Source organism: Talpa europaea (assembly GCF_964194135.1).
Source record: "Talpa europaea genome assembly, chromosome: 15".
In the NCBI taxonomy this organism is placed as follows: Eukaryota; Metazoa; Chordata; class Mammalia; order Eulipotyphla; family Talpidae; genus Talpa; species Talpa europaea.
In genome coordinates, this window is record NC_140083.1 from 35528636 (window position 1) to 35548131 (window position 19496).

The 19496-nt window shown below is 39.5% G+C and overlaps 1 protein-coding gene across 2 annotated transcripts in view; it reads left to right on the forward strand.

Moving 5' to 3' along the window:
• The window catches only part of CPM (carboxypeptidase M), a gene marked incomplete at both ends in the record, with an annotated part of 55465 nt that overhangs the window by 336 nt on the left and 35633 nt on the right, over positions 1-19496 (forward strand). The gene's annotated exons all lie outside the window — the stretch shown is intronic.

The window sequence follows — 19496 nt, forward strand, 5'->3', positions numbered from 1 at the left end:
TTTTGTCGGGAGAGTTGTAGGGAGGTTTGAACTTTACTTAATGTCTCCGCTGTCATTTGGTGTCATTGAATCCTATGCGTTAGTGGCGATGTGCTTTTGGGTCTTGCAGACACTGGTAACCTGGAGTAAGTTTAATTCCTTTTCCAGATAAACTTCTGCCAAGGAAGTTCGTTTATCTAAGGTTTCCCTTTTTGTTGGCGCCTTTAAAAATGATTTGGACTGTTAGTATCATTTGGTCGCATCTCTTCTAAACTAATAGTATAGTTCTGTTGGTGAAATTTCTGCCTTGTATAATTAAGGCCTATGGCTTAAAGTTATTCCAAACTATCATTTTACAAGTTTCTTTTAATTTTAAATAATACAGTTCTGTGGTATGATTTGTGTCACGAATGATTAGTTTAAAGTTATGCAAAAAAAAAAAAGAGTCTCTGATACCAATTAAAGACTTTTTAAAATTATTCTTGTTCTGGATAATCGATATGTTAGCTAGCTGTAATTGGTACTTCTTGATCTGAGCTCTTCCACCTTTATCATTTAATTGCTTTATGTTTTAATTTAGGAGTTATTTAATAAATACAAATATAATTATATGAAGAAATTCTCATTTTTATAGATTGGGGATTTGAGTCATAGAGAAATGAAGTATGTTGTGTAAGATCACTCAGATAGGTGAGCTTTAGAACCTGGATTGTACCCCAGGACATTTGGGGAACAAGGCAAATAATTGGATACTACTTCTTAATTCTCTTTTATAATATGGAACCCCCAAAAAGATTACACGAAAAGTTTAAATCAAGAGTTTTGGCAAGTTTATGCAATTTGGATCTCACCTCTTTAAAAAGGTGTGTTCAAACTCTACCTGCATGTTAGCTGTGAGCTTTTGAGCCAACTGGAATTGGTGACTGTATTTTTAATCATTTTCCAAAGATATTTTAAGGTCATGGTTCTTCTATGAAAGAGGTATTATGTAAATTTACTTACATGCAGTGCAAGATAAAAACCTAGGACTATGTGTGTAATGGTATCTTTGTTTTAAAACAACATTGCCAAAGAGTTGGTGCCAGAATTACTGTCTATTGCTCTATAACTCAAAATTATAGAGGTTGGATGTGTGAGAAACCATATCTTGAATCAGCGTATGTATTCAACCTTTTGAAATCATTTCCCTCTAGGGCTAGAGAAGAGCAATTTCAAAAGATCTAAGAATACTAATTATATTAATAAAGGAAATATAGAACACAACCCGTTTGAGTTATTGTTCAGTCATCATTTTAACCACAAGATGATGAGGATGTTGTTAATTTTAAGTACTCTATGATTTGGTAAGCTTTTAATGTTTTCAAGTACAAAGTGTTTTTGAAGGAAAGTTGGGGTCTCCCTGAATGTGAGCCAGCTTTTCTGATTTGCCATGATAATATCAAACCACAGTAACAGTGAAAGTCTGCAGGCTTCCCCGGCCCTCACAAGCTCATATGCATTCTTGTGGTTATTAAAGGATTGAGGAGTTACCACGTGAAAATAAAATCTGACACTAGTGGTCAAATGTTTGTGTTGAGTATGTTGTTCTGAAAAATTACTTGGATTAAGAAAAATCCCAAATCTGTCATTAGTTTCCAAGTGGTATATTAAACTGTACACTAGTACTGGGAGTTGGCTGCCTAAGTATCACTGCATGTTAGCACGAGCATTCAAAGACTGTGCTCCTTTGATGCTCTTTTCACTAAATAGACAATTTTCCCTGGTCATCCTGCCCTCTGGTATATGATAACTTGGCTTAGCAAGCAGGATTTGCTATATGTTATTTTTATTATGAACACTGAGCAATCTACCCAGGAGAAAAAGTAATATTTCTACCTGACCAAATAAATGTTTAGTTTTATAAATTCATTTTATTGTTGTAATCATGGATTCTATTCTGCTTCTCTCCCCTGCCCCCAATTTACATCTTTTCATTGCATATATCCACAAATTGACAAAATCGGAGTCCAGTGAATTGGTTGCTGTGTAGTATTTTATCTTCTTGATTATATAAATTTTCTTAATCATTCACCTCTTCCAAGCCTCTGTAAGGTTTCTGATGATCTTATATACAGTGAACCTGTAAAGCCATTGACACAGGTCACATTAATTGGCTTAATTGCTAACAAATTTGTTACTTTTGTAATTTTCAAATTTTAATTTTGAAGTCTTTGAAACCTACACCAAAGTTGAGCACATAAATATGCTTCACCTGGATTCAGCCATAGTAAACTGACCATATTTCAGTTAAGCCTTTTGGAGGAAACCCCATGACCCAACAAAAAAGATAACATTAGGTAAAGATAACATTAGGTGAAACAACAGGAGCAGCTCAAGAAAGAACTGAAAACTGAATGGAGAAAAATTGGAAATGATGCAATGTTCATTGGCTCCTTCTTCCATTCCTTCAGTGAAGGGAGCACCTCCCTTTTTTATTCAAACCCCCTTTATTTAACAGGATGTCTGGCACATTCAATAATCTATATTTACTTATTTATTAAAGATTTTATTTATGCATACAAGAACTGGGGTGCAGACCAGATGTGCAGGGGGTGGGTGAGAGGATTCACCAGAGACAGAGTGAGGAGTAGAACAGGCAGATCTACTGAAATCCACTGCTGAGGGAAGACGCTGGGTGAGTCAGGAGAGGTCTGCTGCACCATGTGAGTTAGCTTGCTGGCTGGAGATGGAACTCATGCCACAGTGGCTGGCAATAGTGCTGAGACTTTAACCCCTGCACCACCAGTGAGGCCCTCAACAATCTATATTTATTTGTTAATGGATTGCAAAAAAACCTGATGAGGCAATATTGTGCCTTTCATTCCCTGCCATCAGGTCTTTTAATCTTTTTTATCTTTTAAATTTTTGTTCTTTTAGTTTTTATTGTTGTTTCTTTTTTGCTTTCCTTTAAAATACAAATATATTTATTATTGATTTTTTAAGTCAACCTCTGCACATCCCAAAAAATTGGTTCTAGTACTATTTAAAATTAAATTCCCTGCTACCCTGTTTGAGAATTTTTGTCTTGCCTCCTGCTAAGTCTAACATTTACTATCTGAATAAGGAAGGTTGCAAGGGGAAAGAGGTAGAGAATAAAAATAATTTATTAAGTGCTTTCCACATATTACGTGTTTTAATGCTTTTTTAAATTGCAACAACTCAAAGTAGTCATTATCCTCATTACAAACCTGGTCTACGAGGTACAGAAAAGTCAACTTACTGAAGATCACAGGCTGAGAAATGTTAGAGGGTGTCTTCAAACTCTCCCCAGCACTCCTCTTTTTCCTTTAAAGCAGTAGTTTGACACAGATACAGATGGTTACTGGAGACTGAGGTTGTTTTAGAGGGTTTGTCATCACGCTTTGTTCTGGAAGTACAGCGTCTGCCAAGGATCTAGAGCTGTGTTGGCCAATAGGGTAGCCAAGAGGTACTTAGTTATTGAGAGCTGTGAGTGGACCAAATTAAGATGTACTAAAGGTGATTTTGAAGACTTATCACTCAAAAGTAAAACATTTCATTAATATTTTATGCACTGTATATTAAAATGGTAACATTTTCGATTAGTAGGTTAAATAAGAAATATTTTCAAAATAATTTCACCCATTTCTTTTGTTAATGTATTATGGTTATGAGAATATTTTATTTTATTTTTTTAAAGATTTATTTAGGGCCTCCCCTGGTGGCGCAGCAGTTGATCGCTGGGCTGAGGAGATGCTCGCAGCCTCTGCAGAACCAGTTTAATCCCCGGCAGCCAATGAGGGTCCCACATGGCTCGCAGACCTCTCCTGCTGCGCCCGCTTCTCCCCTCAGCAGTGTATTTCATCAGTCTACCTGTTCTGTTCCCCGCTCTGGCTCTGGTGAATTCTCTCACCCTCCTGCACATCTGACTGTGCCCAGTGCTTGTATAAATAAATAAATAAAAATCTTTTTTTTTATTTATACATGAACCGGGGTACAGGCCAAATGTGCAGGGGGTGAGAGGATTCACCAGAGACAGAGCGGGGAACAGAACAGGCAGACTGACAAAATACACTGTTGAGGGGAGCAGCAGGCGCAATAGGAGAGGTCTGCCGAGTAATGTGGGACCCTTGTCGGCCGGCCGGTATTGAACCCATGCTGCAGAGGCTGTGGACAGCTTCACAGCACAGTGCTCAACCGCCTGCACCACCAGGGGAGGCCCAGTTATGAGAATATCTTAAATTACATCTGTGACGTGCATATTTTGATTGAGGTGTGCTGATCTAGAGAGTTTTGTGAATAGTATTTTTCTGAGTTCAAAAGGAATTCAAGTTCATTTAGATAAAATTAAAATCCCATCACCTGAAAAAAACATTTGGTAACTGGAATCATAAGTACACCGTTTCCTGACACTGCCTCCCGCCCCTTGCCTTCACCATCCAGTAAGCCAACAGACATATTTCTAAAACTTGATTATTAATGCCTGCTTTGTGTTGCATCAATGGATCTACTGTTCTTAACTTACACCCCACTGATGCACAATTGGTTTCTGAACTTTTCCTGTTCTAAACACTGCTGTTGTGAACATCCTCACAGATGAAACAGTAAAAGTTTTCAGACCAGAGACTTTAGAATTACAATGACTAAGTTCACGTTTTTTTTAGACACTATACTTTGTAACATATATCCTTGGGTTGTTGCTAATAGAATAATGCCTGACACAGAGCAAGTGCTACATAAAAGCTGCTATTTGGGATACATTAGCTCTATTATGGATAGAGTTCCAAAAAGGAAATTATTGGGTCTTAAGCAGTTTTATGTATTAAATACATGTAACCAAATTGCCTTCTTTGAACAATGTATTGATTTATAATTTCATGAGAAATATATGCTAAGAAAAAAAATTCTTCTATAATGTATACTTACCATACTGGCATTAATGGTTTGAAAATATACTATGGTATTTGTCATAAGTTCCAGTAATGCAAGATAAGTATCTCCCTAGTGATCTACTGCACAGCATAGTGCCCTTGGTTTACAATAAATGTATAGTATACTTAAAAATTTGCTAAGAGTGGTCTTATGTTTTCTTATAGTAATAGTAGCAGCAGTAGTGGTAGTAATTAAAAATAATAATGGAAGATTATTATGTCAGTTTCTCATTGTTACATTTAAAGGATGAGGGAAGGTTTATTGTACATGCATTTCACCTAAGAACTCTCACCTTTCCATATTTATTAACAGATTTTTAAAAATTCTTCTAGCGAGACTCTTCATACCATTTCAGATGCTCAGCAATCGCCTTAGAATTAGCCTAGTTTCCTGCCTTAAAGCCATGTGTGCTGTAGTCACATACATAGATCTAGCTCTTGTTTATTGCCTCTTACTGGATAGATTTTGGCTTGCCTATTGCTCTCGAAAAGCACATTGAGTTTGGTTTTCTGTCACAGTCTGCTCATTTCTCAAGTATGATGGTAAAGTCAGTTTTCTGGTGGTCCTACAGGACCACATAAAATGATCTTTGTGGTACAAATATTGATATTTTGAGTACTAAATATCAATATCACTAAAATCTAGGAATTTCAGCTGTAATATGTATTTTTCTGACTTAAAGTTATATTGGGTTAGCAAGTCTTTCCCCATTCTTTAATTTGAAATACAAAGTCCTTTTCTTAAACAATTTATGGATTTTTGTCAGCCCACGACTGAGGGTACCCCCAGAACCTCCAAGATTGCATGTGCTAAAGGGGTTTGGTCATCTGTGTGCACAAGGCAAAGCAGACTTAGTGAAAGAACTTTAATAGAATGAGTACTCATAGAGAGAGAAGAAAGGCTATTTTCCCAATGAACCACCCAAATTACCCCCCTCCTGTGGGCAAATGCCCAGCTGAACAGGGTCAGCCTGAAGTGGAGCCACTGAGGCCTGAAAGCTTACCACAAGACTAAGGTACCTTTTGGTGGGGAACTATAGTTTGGGGGTTCTGAAGAAGGTCCCATTAAGCTGGGACAATGTCTCCTTCCCAGCAATACCAGGGTGCAAGTCAGGTGGCAGGAGAAGGAACTATCTTCTGTATTATAAAGCTTTACTTGGCTGATCAGCTTCACCCATCATTAAGTGGGACAGGGAATGTGGTACCTCCTCCTTTTATGGAGATGTCTCTATAACATTATCAGCCTTATTTTTTTTTTTTGGTGCCAAAACCTGGGATATCAGCCTTATTTTTATAACCATAGTGTTTCTTAAAGGCACTGCCTTTGTATTTTTTTTTTTAAAGATTTTATTTATACAAGAGCTGGGGTACAGGCCAGAGGCACGGGAGGGTGAGTAGATTCACCAGAGACAGAGTGGGGAGCAGAACAGGCAGACAGACCGAAAGCAGTGCTGAGGGGAGTAGTGGGCTAGACAGGAGAGGTCTGCCTCACCATGTGGTTTGCTCCCTGGCCGGCTGGGAATTGAACTGGCGCTGCAGAGGCTGTGGACAGCCTCACAGTGCTATGCTCAATATGCTGCGCCAGCAGGAAGGCCCATGCCTTTGTATTCTTATAAGGAAATGATTTAGATATTCCCTACATTTGTAATATGACATTTTAAAAGAGAAAATTGAGATAAAATATCCAAAAAGCCATGCAAAATTTTTTCTGTTTCTTAAATCTGGTAAACATTTTTATCCCAAATCTCAAATATATCTAAACAATATAGTAGGGGCAAGTGGCATTTGAATCTTCTTAAAAATACTGATGATGGCCAACATCAAGTGAATTTTTTCTATTTGCCTGACATTTTACATATATGTTTCTCTTACTCATTGTAACCATGGTATGTAATGCCCAACTGAGAATTGAGATTAAACAGATTGTCCCAATTTAGTAAAGGACAGCGGGGTGATTGGGACTCAAGTCTGTCTTGTGCCAAATATTCAACCCATAAGCCTCATGGCTTATAAAGAAATGCTTCTCCTGTTATGTCTCTCTCTGTTCTTGCCCTTACCCCTTCTCCTGCCTCTACCTCTTGCACTTGATCCCTGTGATGCTAAAAATGTTGACAGGCATCCTCTCCAATCCAAGAAAAAGCCTGTATTAAGTGTTTTTTTATGTGCTGAGTGATCATCATTTGAGTTCCTTCATCTCTTTTCCATATTCACAAGTTTCATCCAAAACAATTTAAATTACTTTTCTTGGTGTAGAGTTGAATTTTTTTCTATGTGCACAAACTCCTTGGTTTTGAGGCAAAAGAAGAAGGCTGAGTTTCTGGTTTGCCTTCTGATGGGACCTCCACCCACCAAACTACCTTCTCCTGAGTTGAGAACTATGGATCTTATTAAGAGCAGTACCGCCCCCTAGAGGGAAATTTGGAAATGTAAGGGGAGTATTAGGCCATAATTTACAAGTCTTTGGAAAGGGAACAACATGCTGATCTTATAGGCAATGCATGAATAGTCCACATAGGAAACAGCTGTTCCCTACATTTCCAATATCTTCCTTAGATGAAAGACCACCTTATAATTATCTTAGCCTACAACTGAACTATTTTATGTATAAACACAAGCTGCCTTCCCCCACAATTTTGATATATACTAATTTTTCTAGGAATGTAAATATAGGGAAATTAAGGGTAAATTATATTTGGTCTTGCTCTGAACTTTATTAAGAGATATTCTATACTCATAAAATCCTAACGCTAATGACTACACAGTCAGTTAACATTTGTGATAGAGGTATTCATGGTGACTCTCAAGTATAAATATAGGCATCTGACTTTCATGTTATGTCTTCTAGCAAATTGTGCCCAAGTTTTTACATTCTCCTACCGTATGTTACTATACACTGCTTTCCTTTTACTTCTTCATATACAGAACAATATGTTGATCCTTTAAAAATTATGCATGTAAATGTATTATATTTTCTATGAATTTTATGCCAGTATAGTAAAGGAGGAGATGCGATATATCAGACATGAAAAAGGAGGCATTCACTGATAGGATTAGCAACTATTTGTCTAAAATCACAGACTTATGAGAGTTGATAAGAACCCACCTCAAACTTACATAGCCAGCATCCAAAGGGGATTTGTTACTGTTCTTAATCAATGAACATGTATGTCTGAAAGTCACACTGTGGTGACAGCAGTGTCTGGACTTGAGAGATAACTGCCATTAGCTGCTTCCTTCTCTAGTTTGTGTGTTTAAATATCCCTTTCACAAAGAATACAAGATAAAAAGAATCTTTAAAAAGTTTAAAAGATTATAGCAAATATCAGCTTGCATTTGGGGTAGGAGGAGATTAAATCAAATCTTCCTATCTAGTGATTTAAAACAATTGATCTTCTTCCTAGCTCCTTGGTAATTTAATGCATAGTAGTTTTTTCTAGGGTTAGTATGTCCTAATTTGAATTTATGAAAGGGACTTAAATTGCACATTCAAAATGTTCTCTCTGGTTTGGGAGGATTGCTGCATATCAGATATTTTTAAAGTATATATTCTCTGGTCTGTAATCCTGCCATAAGCATAGTTTATTGGCTCAATTGGAAGGCTTTGCACATCAGAAAAACTCTACCAACTTCAAACAAGTTCCCTTCAAGTTATGTCCACAGACTTCTCTTGAACTTACCCAGAGCCCAAGATAACAGCCTTCAAGGCACAGGATATGGAAGCATTAATGATAGTGCTTTACATTTAAGAAGTTCACCCTATCACAGAGTTCAGTAGAAGAAATCAACTCAGCAGCCCTTCTATTTGATTAAATTAATTGTTCTATTTGTTTAATTAGTGCTTAGAGAGAAGGAAGCTCTCTGAGAAGCCAGCACCACACTTAAGGAAAACAACTGAAGTCACACAAACTGACAGTTACTGGGACACATAACTGAGACTCCTTTCCAACAAAGGGTACAGGTATGTTATAAATACAGTCAGGTGAAGGTTAGCATATAGTCACATTTTTAGAGCAGGAATGAATAGAGACCATTTGATCATTAATTTAATTAATTGGGGCTTAGTTCAATATGTTACCTCCTCCAAGAAACATTTTTTAGTCCCCTGGGAAGTTACAACCTTCTTGTGCTTTTCTTGCTGAGCATCTTTCAGTAGATCCAGCTAAGTTACACCTGGGGACAGAGACCAGGCTGTGTTCATCTTTGTATCCTAAGCCCAAATATATTCATATTATATGTTACATGCACTCTATGTAGGTCAAAGCTGAAGAGTTTTTCCATGCATGGATTTCCTTGGTAGCCATCCAGTGACAGGGTATTTAGTAGATAGTTGGGTATGAATGTGGATTTCAGAGGAGAGGTTTGACTGCAGAAATAAACTTGAGAGGAATCAACAAGAAGATGCATTGTCTCAGGATAAATAATCTAGCAGAAAGTTAGGAGGCCAGAATAGGACTATAGGACACTCTAACATTTAGAGTCTGGCAGAGATAGAAGACAACAAAACAAATGAAAAGAACATCAACAGAGGGCCTCCCTGGTGGTGCAAGAGGTTAAGCACAGCACAGCACTGTGAAGCTATCTCCAGCCTCTGCAGCATGAGTTTGACACCCCGACCCCCCCCTCCTCTACCCCCCTTACCCCCCCCCTCCCCCGCCTGCCTGCCAGGAGGCAGCCCTGGCGCAGCAGACCTCCCCTGTCTCGCCCACTGCTCCCCTCAGCAGTGTGTTTTGGTCAGTATGCCTATTCTCTTCCTCATTCTGTCTTGGGTAAATCCTCTCACCCCCACCCCCCGCATCTCTGGCCTGTACCCCAGCTCTTGTATGCGTAAATAAATAAATCTTTAAAAAAAAAAAAAAAAGAACTCACAGCACCATTTACTGGGCAAAGGGCACAGTGCAGGAACAGCAGGATAGGACGCACATAGGCAACAGCTAGAGGGGTCATCATAGGTGTTCCTGCTCCTCCATGAGAATCCCACATATGCATGTTTCACTCCAGCTGTGAACTGTACTAACACCCACCAGGGAAGCTCACACAAGTCCCAGCAGCCCAGAGCTCAAGATACAGACCCACATTAGGTACTAAGGTAGTCCTCATTGAAAGTTTCATTTTTACTCAGAACAACATTTTCAACTTGGTGTGTCCTGACCCAGTGCCTTAGGGGTACAACATGACATCACTAATTAGTTAAAATTGCAAGAGTTTGGTGCTCAGAGTTTGGGGAAGGGTCATTGCCATGTCTGTAGTAAAACAGACTGGCTGTGTTAACTCTTTCTTCCTCGTCAAATTCTGTGTATGCCAAATTTATGCAGAATCTGATAGAGATAAATGATCCAGATCTCAAAGAGAAATCCCAGAGTATTTAAGAAGATGCTTTATTTTTTTCAACAGTATTAAGATATAATTGTCATAAAGAATTGTATAAAGTATGCATGATGATTTGAAATATATATCAAAATGATTAACAAAATAAGGTTAGTTAACACGTCCTTCACCTGACATAATTATTGTTTTTTTGGGGTGGTGGTCAGAGTACATAAGATGTATGCTCTTGGCATCACTAACTATAGTCACCGTGCTCTACATTAGATCCTTAAAACTTACTCATCTTCTGGGCCTCCCTGGTGGCTCAGAGGTTAAAGTCTCAGCACTATCAAGCTACCGCTAGCCACAGCAGCATGAGCTCAATCAAAAAAAAATAAAAATAAAAACCTTACTCATCTTCTAACTGGAATTTTGTACCCTTTGACCAACATTTCCTCATTTCCATGAATCCCAACCCCTGGAAACCACAAATCTATCCTTTGCTTCTATGAGTTTAGCTTTGTTGGATTGTATATATGAGATACAGCATTTGTCTTTTCTAACTTATTACACTTAGTAAAATGCACCCAAGGTTTATCCACATTGTCACAAATGGCAGAATTTCTTTCATTTATATAGCTGAATGTCAGCCCATTGTGTTTGTGTGTGTGTGTGTGACATTTTGTTTATCCACTTACCTGTCAATAGACACTTAGGTTGCTTATGTGTCTTGGCTATTGTGAATAATGTTGCGAGGAACATGGTGTGGATATCTCTTCAAGATAGCGTCTTAATTTCCTTTAGATAGATACCCAGAAGTGGGATTGCTGGGTATTTTGGTAGTTCTATTTTTAATGTTTTGGGGACTATCCATACTATTTTCTGTAGTAGCTATACCAATTTATATTGACACCAATAGTATAACATAGGAGCAGATATTTTCTATTTAAAAGTAATTTTGGAATAATATTGTTATTACAAAATAAAGTCATTTGTATTTGGGGGGAGACTTAATCTTGGTCTCATTTTCTAGGAAAACTATTCAGTAGGATTACTGAGCATGGGAAAATAAAAGAAATTCAACTGCAGTTTAATGAGACCCTATTATCTGCCAGATACTGTGCAAATTTCCCTAATTTAGGAGGAATGTAGAGGATCCAAATAAGGGACAGGAAAAAAAAAGTAATTATAATAAAGTAAAAATTAACATCAACAGGCAACTATAAACCAGAGACATTCTGAGGTGGGGTGGGGAGAGCAGAGAGTAGGATCAAAACAGGGGTGGGAAGAGCACAAGGGACTATGGTGATGGTACATGGGTGACTGCATGGTGGGAATTTTATGGGGACTATAACCGAGATGAGAAAGCACACATTGTACAAAAATGAAGAATGATGTAAAAAATATATAAATATATAAAGAAATAATTTTTAAAAAGAAAATAATAATAAGCTATATATAAAGTCTGTGTTACATTATTTAAATTACATTGTAGAGCTGAGAAAAAATAGACTTCATAGATGAATTGGTGATGTAAAGTTATATCTTTAGATATGGGTTATTAATTCAAATATGTCTTTTAGTATTTCATTTACATATTCATTCAATAAACATTTATTGAGCACCTATTGTTTACCAGATCCTATGTGGAAAGATACAAAGACCAAGACCTGGACCTTCTCCTTTGGGAACAAGGGCGCGGAGCCTTACACCCAGTCACTATAGTGGGAAAAGCATTATAACGAGGCTATGAACTTTCAGGAGTCTGAGGTTCCCATGTGCTTGATAGAGTTGCGAAAGACTCATCAAGAAGCTGATATTTGAGTAAAGGTGTGAGGCAGTCAGGTGAGGGGTAGGAGTTCCAGGTAAAGTGAATGGGAAAACATACTGAGCCTAAGGATGAGGTGGGATTGTTCTGCCCTTTATGCTTAGGAGACCAGACTACCTTGTGTATATGGTCAAGGGGAAATATTTGGTGGTGATTTCTAAAGCATCCTAGGAACTAGGCTCTCTTAGTTTGTACGCAGTGGAAAACATAAAGTTTTAGAAGGATTTTGTCACTGTAGAGTTTTTTTGGGAAAAGATTAAGGAACAGTGATAAATGGGGAAAATATTTTGACTCACGTAACTTTTCACTAAAATTGCAATCCTTGGAGCCCCAAGGGAACTGTTCATAGGACATTCTGTACTGTCTTTGGGAAATGTTTTTTTTTTTTTAAAGGAATGCAAATGGGTATTTGAGGATAGCTATAAAGTTGTACACATGATTGACTACTTCTATGTACTAGCCACTTTTATTATACAATTTTAAAAATCCTAACATAAATCTGGGATTTAGGTAATATTTCTATTTTACAGACGGGTAAGTGAGGTGAGGAATGTGTGACTTGCCCAAGACAACTTACTATTAGCTAGTAAGTGGAAGTGCTAGGAATTCAAGCCTTGGTCTCTCAGGATTCAAAGTCCTGTTCTTCCGGTTTTTTAATAGTCCCTAGAGTCTGGAAACTTCTGTCGAGGTGACTTGGGATATTTCTGTGGGTAAGAAGACAGAAGACAGCTTTAATTTTTTTAAACAAGATTACTCAGAAGACTTTATGAGACTAAATTCCCATGACCAGAGTGAGTAGAATGAAAATGTTTGCATTTGGCAAGAATAGACTGAAGATGTACCATAAGCCAGGCAAGGAGCTGGACTCTGGCAGGTGCCAAGGGCCACTGTTCCTGTCCTTTGGGATTTAATGTTCTATCTAGTGGCACATGTATATGTGATGACTTCCAAAGGTTGATAGCCCCCTGAAACAGATCAAAATAAGGTGTGTGTGTTAGAAAATATTGGATATTTCCTGTGTGTAAAGCCAAGTGCTAGGAGCTTGTGTAAATAACAGATTGTTTTGGCTAATCACCTATGTATTGAGTTAGGCAAAAGATCTCACTCTTGACCGTCCACACCCATATCCTTGCTATACTGGGGGATGATATTTTCTCTAAATATGCCAAAATTTTAAGAAACACTTAACTGCCTCTACTGCTTTGCCTGGCCTCTGGAGTTCCTGCCTCACAACTGGGATTCAGACTTTTACAGATGCCATTGATAGACAAGTTGGCATCTGTAGGGTAGTGAGCAGATCTGGCCATTGGGAATTTTGAATTTTCCAAAGTGCACCCACTAAGATACCTTAGATGCTAAGGCAGCAGGAGCTCTGGGGAAGTAATGCGCATATGGCATCAAATTGCCCGATGCGTAGGACCTCCACTCAGGTTCTTTAATATCTGGGAGGAGATGGTGATGCATTAGGGGGATGCTTGACCTATCCTGACCACCCTCAGCTCCTCCTGTTCACCCAGGAATCACAAGGTCTGATCAGATAAGTAACTGTCCTTCTCACCTCTGAAGGGGGAAAGCTTTATGTGTTGGAGGTATAGCTAGAAATGCAGTAAGGAAGGAAAGCAAAATAACATTTAGATTGGATAAATTAACAGAATCCCAGGTTGCCAAGCACTAAGGCTTACTCTATCAGCAATCCAAACTATATTTTCTCTAACGGACATATGAGCAGCATGAATTTGCATGTGGTATAGTGAGGAGCAGTTCAGTTTGGAGATGGAAATTCTGGGGAAATAGAGTAAACTAATGGAAGAGAGTGCTGCCAGTAGGAGAAGTTAACTGTCTGAGCATTTGAGTTCCAAAACATCTAATAGGAACCATGGTGTGATCTTACAGGTCATAGGTAGCTTCTAGTTTCAAGTATTTTAAACAGTGCCATGTTTCTAAGTTGCCAATATCCCAACTTACGTAACAAACACATGAAAGATCCCAGTTACTAAATAGCAGACCAGAGTGTAGCCAGCACCCAAGAAGCACATTTATGCCTACTTCCAGGCACTATACCCTATTGTGGATTCACTTATACTGTTGTGTGTAAATGTAAACCATTTTCAGGGCTGTCCAGTATTCCTTTAAGTGATGCAAACCAAATTGAGAACCACTGCATTCCAGACTGAAGCATAAACTCTGTACTCTGTACAGAGGCACTTTGTACAGGCACTCTATACTCATCAGGGTCTGTGTTCTGAACCACTAATAAATTGTATTATTATTGTTTACAAATATATTTTGGGGTATAAGTAGAAATATGTTTTCCCTTATTCTGATAGCTCCCCAATTTTAATACCTGTACCCATTTCTCTTTCTTACCAAGATTTCAGAAATTAAGATTACTAAACACTTAATTTTTACCCTGCCATTTAAACTTAAACTTTTTAAAATGATTATATGTTTTAAAGGTAGCTACATATGAAGAACAAACTTAAGAAAAGACATTACTAAATTCTCATTGGCCTCTTATGACCTGGAACTTAGTTTTGTGAATAGACTCATGTGTGAACAGATTTGACATCCTCCAGTAAATATTTTTAAGTGCTTAAATATCTTAAAAAGTGTATGATTTTTGTAAGCAGAAAGAACAATAAAGATTTATAAAAGTCACTTAGGGAGCAGATAACAAGAGGAGAAAAGGTAAAGTGGTGGGGAAGAAGCCTGTAGCTTCAGTTAAATTTGGGTCAAAATAACTCTAGGTAAAGACAAAGGAACAAAGAAGACCCTTGGCTGAAACCCGTGTCACCAGAGTTACACCTGAAGAATGTGGGAACTATCTCAACTACACAGTGTCACAGCTTCAGAATACAAGAACCTGTAAACAAGCCAGAATGAATCTGAGTCTGGATTCTTTGGTATCTCTAGTTGAAATGTAATAGAATTATTATCCTGTTCTGTGGGTCAAAAATGAGGTTGGGATAGTACCCTATCTAAAAATAATCCAACCTTCGATTAATGATTGACTTTATTTCCATTAATTCTGGCTACCAGACATTAATAACAGTGGACTACTAAAGTATGTAGCCATGTTAAATACCAGTTTTTAAATTTAAGGAAGAGAATGTTATATAAATATGGGCATAAATATGGGCAACAAGTGAACAAGACTTCACTAGATAATTCTCTAAAGGGGGTGGAATGGGAATCAGTTTGGATTAATCGAGTACCTTTCTTCACTTCAGGACCTTTCTTCCTCTGGTATTCCACCCTTTAGTGTCTATGGTTTTTGTTTTTTTTTTTTTTTTTATAGAGACATGTTTATTTATTTATTTATTTATTTGTTTTGTTTGTTTGTTTGTTTATACATGTACAGTCAGAAGCGCGGGAGGGTGAGAGAATTCACCAGAGCCAGAGCGGGGAGCAGAGCAGGCAGAAGGACCGAAGTACACTGCTGAGGGGAGCAGCGGGCGGCAGGAGGGGTCTGGTCGCCATGTGGGACCCTCCTCCAGTGGCCGGGGAGCAGCCAAGGATCGAACCGGCGCGGCAGAGGCCGCAGGCAGCTTCGCAACCCAGCGCTCAACCGCTGCGCCACCGGGGAAGCCCTTTAGTGTCTATGTTACACTGATGAGCTTAGAGATACCAATTCTTCTACCAAACATGATATTTGCTTGCTATGTACCACGCCCTGTTCTAAGTGCTTTTTAAGTGTTTGCTCATTTTCACATCATAGCAACCCCATAAGGTACGGCTGTAAGCCTTATTTTATACATGAAGGAACTGAGATGCCAAAGAATTAAAGAGGGTACCCAGTGTCACACATGAAATTGCAAAATTGCAATTTGGACCCAGGTAACCTGGCTCTAGTTAAGAATAACCACCAGGCCTCCAAACTGGCTATTTGAGCAGAAGCAGTACTCAGGAAAGAATTATGCTCTGATGAGCTGAAAAACCTGTTAGGAAAAGATACTTGTAATGCCTCCATGGTTATCAGACTCTTTGGAAGGAGCCGTTCTGAAATTGAAAAACATTCCTGCCTCTCTGGCCCATCTGCACTTCATACCAGCTCTGTGACTTCAGCGACTGTGTAAGTTCTAATTTCTGGCGAGTCTAGCCTTGTGGCAAAAACTTGAGGCAAGAATGTTTAGGTACAAGATACGGCATATCCAGGCAGGGATAAGTTTGTTCATGCTTCAGTCTGGTTTGCATCACTTGAAGGAATAGTAGACAGCCCTGAGAATGGTTTACATTTACACACAACAGTATAAGTGAATCCACAATAGGGCATAGTGCCTGGAAGTAGGCACAAGGGTGCTTCTCGGGTGCTGGCTATGTTACAGGGCAGCCCCGATACAAAATGGGGTGCCTGACTGTGGGTCCTCACCTGTGCGCTTAAAAGGACTTATCAATGCTCTACTGCAGGCACACATGAAAGGTTAATAAAAGGTTTATTTACAAGGGAAGGGGAAATGAGGAAATGTACAACTCAGGGAGAAAAGTAGGAGACAAAGTTTTAAATGTGTCCTACCTGATCCGCTGATCTGGAATCCCAAATGGCGCTCTGAGAGCTGGCCGTGAGCCAGGAGCCGTGAAGCCAGGAGGCGAGCGACAGAGGGAGAGCCCCCAAGGCCCACGTGTTTGGTTTTTATACCCAACCTGGCTGCTTAACTCCACCCTCAGGTCCCAGCCACCTTCCCTTTGGTGGTGACGGGATTTGTCTTTCCAGTGTCTTGATGGCTTTGGTCCAGAGTGGGGGTGGAGTCCACAAAGCCTGCATGGAATAAGCTCAGGACATCTTTTCCCCCTAACAGCTACACACCTACTTGTACAGTTTATGAAATCCACACTGTACAGTGTACAGTGTCCTATGCATAGATTGTATTTTACTAAACAGAGTGTTTTAATCATATATGTGATAGTCAACTGAAGTAAATAAAAATGCAAGCTCCTGAATTCACATCCAGAGATTCATCTTCTGGGCAGGAATCAAGACTTTACGGTTTTAACAGATACCCCCAGGTAACCCTGCTGCAGATGGCCAAGAGATTCACTTATAAGAAACACAGTGGTGCTACTGGGTGAGACTGTTGTTTCTCTGCTTAACGCTGACAAGCAACAGGACTATATAAGCTGAGCAAAAGAATTGAGATAACTGAATTTACACGGTAGGCTATATCTTAACCAGTAACATTTTTTTTAATCCATAAAAACAGATAAACTCTGTATAAAGTGCCTGCAACATGGCTTATCTGAATCCTTCTCATGCCTACCAGGTTAAAAATCTTCCTGCAGGGCCTCCCCGGTGGCGCAGCGGTTGAGCGCTCAGTTGCAAAGCTGCCCGCAGCCTCTGCAGTGCTGGTTCGATCCCCGGCTGCTCCCCGGCCACCGGAGGAGGGTCCCGCATGGCGCGCAGACCTCTCCTGCCACCCGCTGCTCCCCTCAGCAGTGTACTTCGGTCCTTCTGCCTGCTCTGCTCCCCGCTCTGGCTCTGGTGATTCTCTCACCTTCCCGCGCTTCTGACTGTACCCAGTGCTTGTATAAATAAATAAAAATAAATCTTTAAAAAAAAAAATCTTCCTGCATCTTAATAGACAAAGGATAAATGCCACGCCTGGCTCTGTTCTACCAAAGTTGATCTCCATTAGATGCAAGTCATGACTATCACCAGCTGTACCCCCAGTGCCTCTTTTTCCCTTTCCACCCAAACACAAAGGCTCTCCCCAGTCTTCCCACTGGGCCTTCATCATATGATTCATTACTATTTACACGTGCACTAAAATGGAAAGCAGTACATTGTCTTTGGTCTCTAAGAGCTCATGTAATTCTGAGTGCTATCTCGAGATGTTGTCCTGTTAGTAATTCTAGCTGAGCCCTGCCTACTTGAGCAATGAGGAAACCCTAACAGCTCTCATGGCCCATCTTTTTTTAAAAAAGATTTATTTATTTATGCTTATAAGAACTGGGGTACAGGCCAGAGGTGTGGGGGAGGGTGAGAGGATTCACCAGAGACGGTGGGGAGCACAACAGGCAGACTGACTGAAATACACTGCTGAGGGGAGCAGTGGGGGAGACAGAAGAGGTCTACTGTGCCATGTGGGCAGCTCCCTGGCCAGCCAGGGATTGAACTCATGCTGCAGAGGCTGCGAATTGCTTCACAGTGCTGTGCTTAACCCCTTGAGCCACCAGGGAAGCCCTCTCATGGCCCATCTTCCCTTAAGTATCAGCCTCATCCTTTCAGTTCAAATATTTGATTGTGTGTGAAGTGAAATAGGTGACAACTTAAATACAGTCACTGTCTACACATTTCAACTCAACTGAGGTTAAGTGAGGCACATTGTCAGAAACAATAAAGGTTGGCCACCATGTTCTGCAGATGAAGGGTGAGAGCTGATTGTCCCTGCAGACATGAAGTGAGTGAAAGTTACGGTCCCCCCTTGTGAGAAAGTGCCTAATAGAGCCAAAAAGAATCTGAGATGATTCCTTATAATCATTTGGTTTTTGCACTAAGGTTTCTGTGTCACAGCCCATGGAGAAGGAGATGCTTTCAAGAGGCTGACTTATATCATTCATGTGCATGAAATCAACTGTAGGCCTTTTGACATGTCAGGTGGCCCACTCATTCCTGAAATTAGTCGGCCAGTGAGCAACGTGCTATGTGACCAAGATGCCACCTATCCTCTGTTAAGCTGGCAGGGCATACATTGTTAAATACATACACACTAACAGAGATCCAGATATATTTTAATAGGTAAGTAAATTCAGATGGCTTAGTAACAGCTGCATTTCCTCATGAGCCTTCAGAAACAGGCCTATCTCAACACTCATTTTAGAGGAAGGAGCTGATCTGAGATAGAACCTAATTGCACAGTTTGATGAAGCTTAAGAGTTGAGCCTGGGAGATTTTCTGACCTTAAAAATGTTCAGTGTCAGTGACCCATAGAATCTTGGGTCTGCTCTGATGGACATTTCAAAGTCTGAGCTCTCAGTGTTGCTCAATTGCACACATTGAGTAAAAGCTGCCCATATGGGGATGAGAGACCATTGTTAATGCTGTGGCCTTCAGCTTAGGAAAGACTTATGGTCAGTCAATTGTAAAAAACACAGCCAAACAGTTGGGAAACAGTGACTTCCAAAATAAATGCTGGGTTTTGTCTATGTGTACACAGGCCTGCTTTGCAGTTATAAAATGGTCTTTAAAGGGCAAGGAATTAGTGTCCTAAAGTTTCTAGACACACAAAAGAAAGTAAACACATCACAAAAGAAAGTAAATACATGACATTCCAGAAAACCTTTGCTCATCAAGGAGTCTAATGCCACTGCTTGAAGAAGCGACTAAGTGATAGTTGCCTTTGTGGGGTGGGGAGAGGGCCATGGAAGACCAAGCTTTTGCTTTGTTTTGGGAGTTAGATGCCTCATGGATTTAAGAGTTACATTCCTCAAGTTCTTTGCTGGAGGAAAGGTTAAGTATCTAT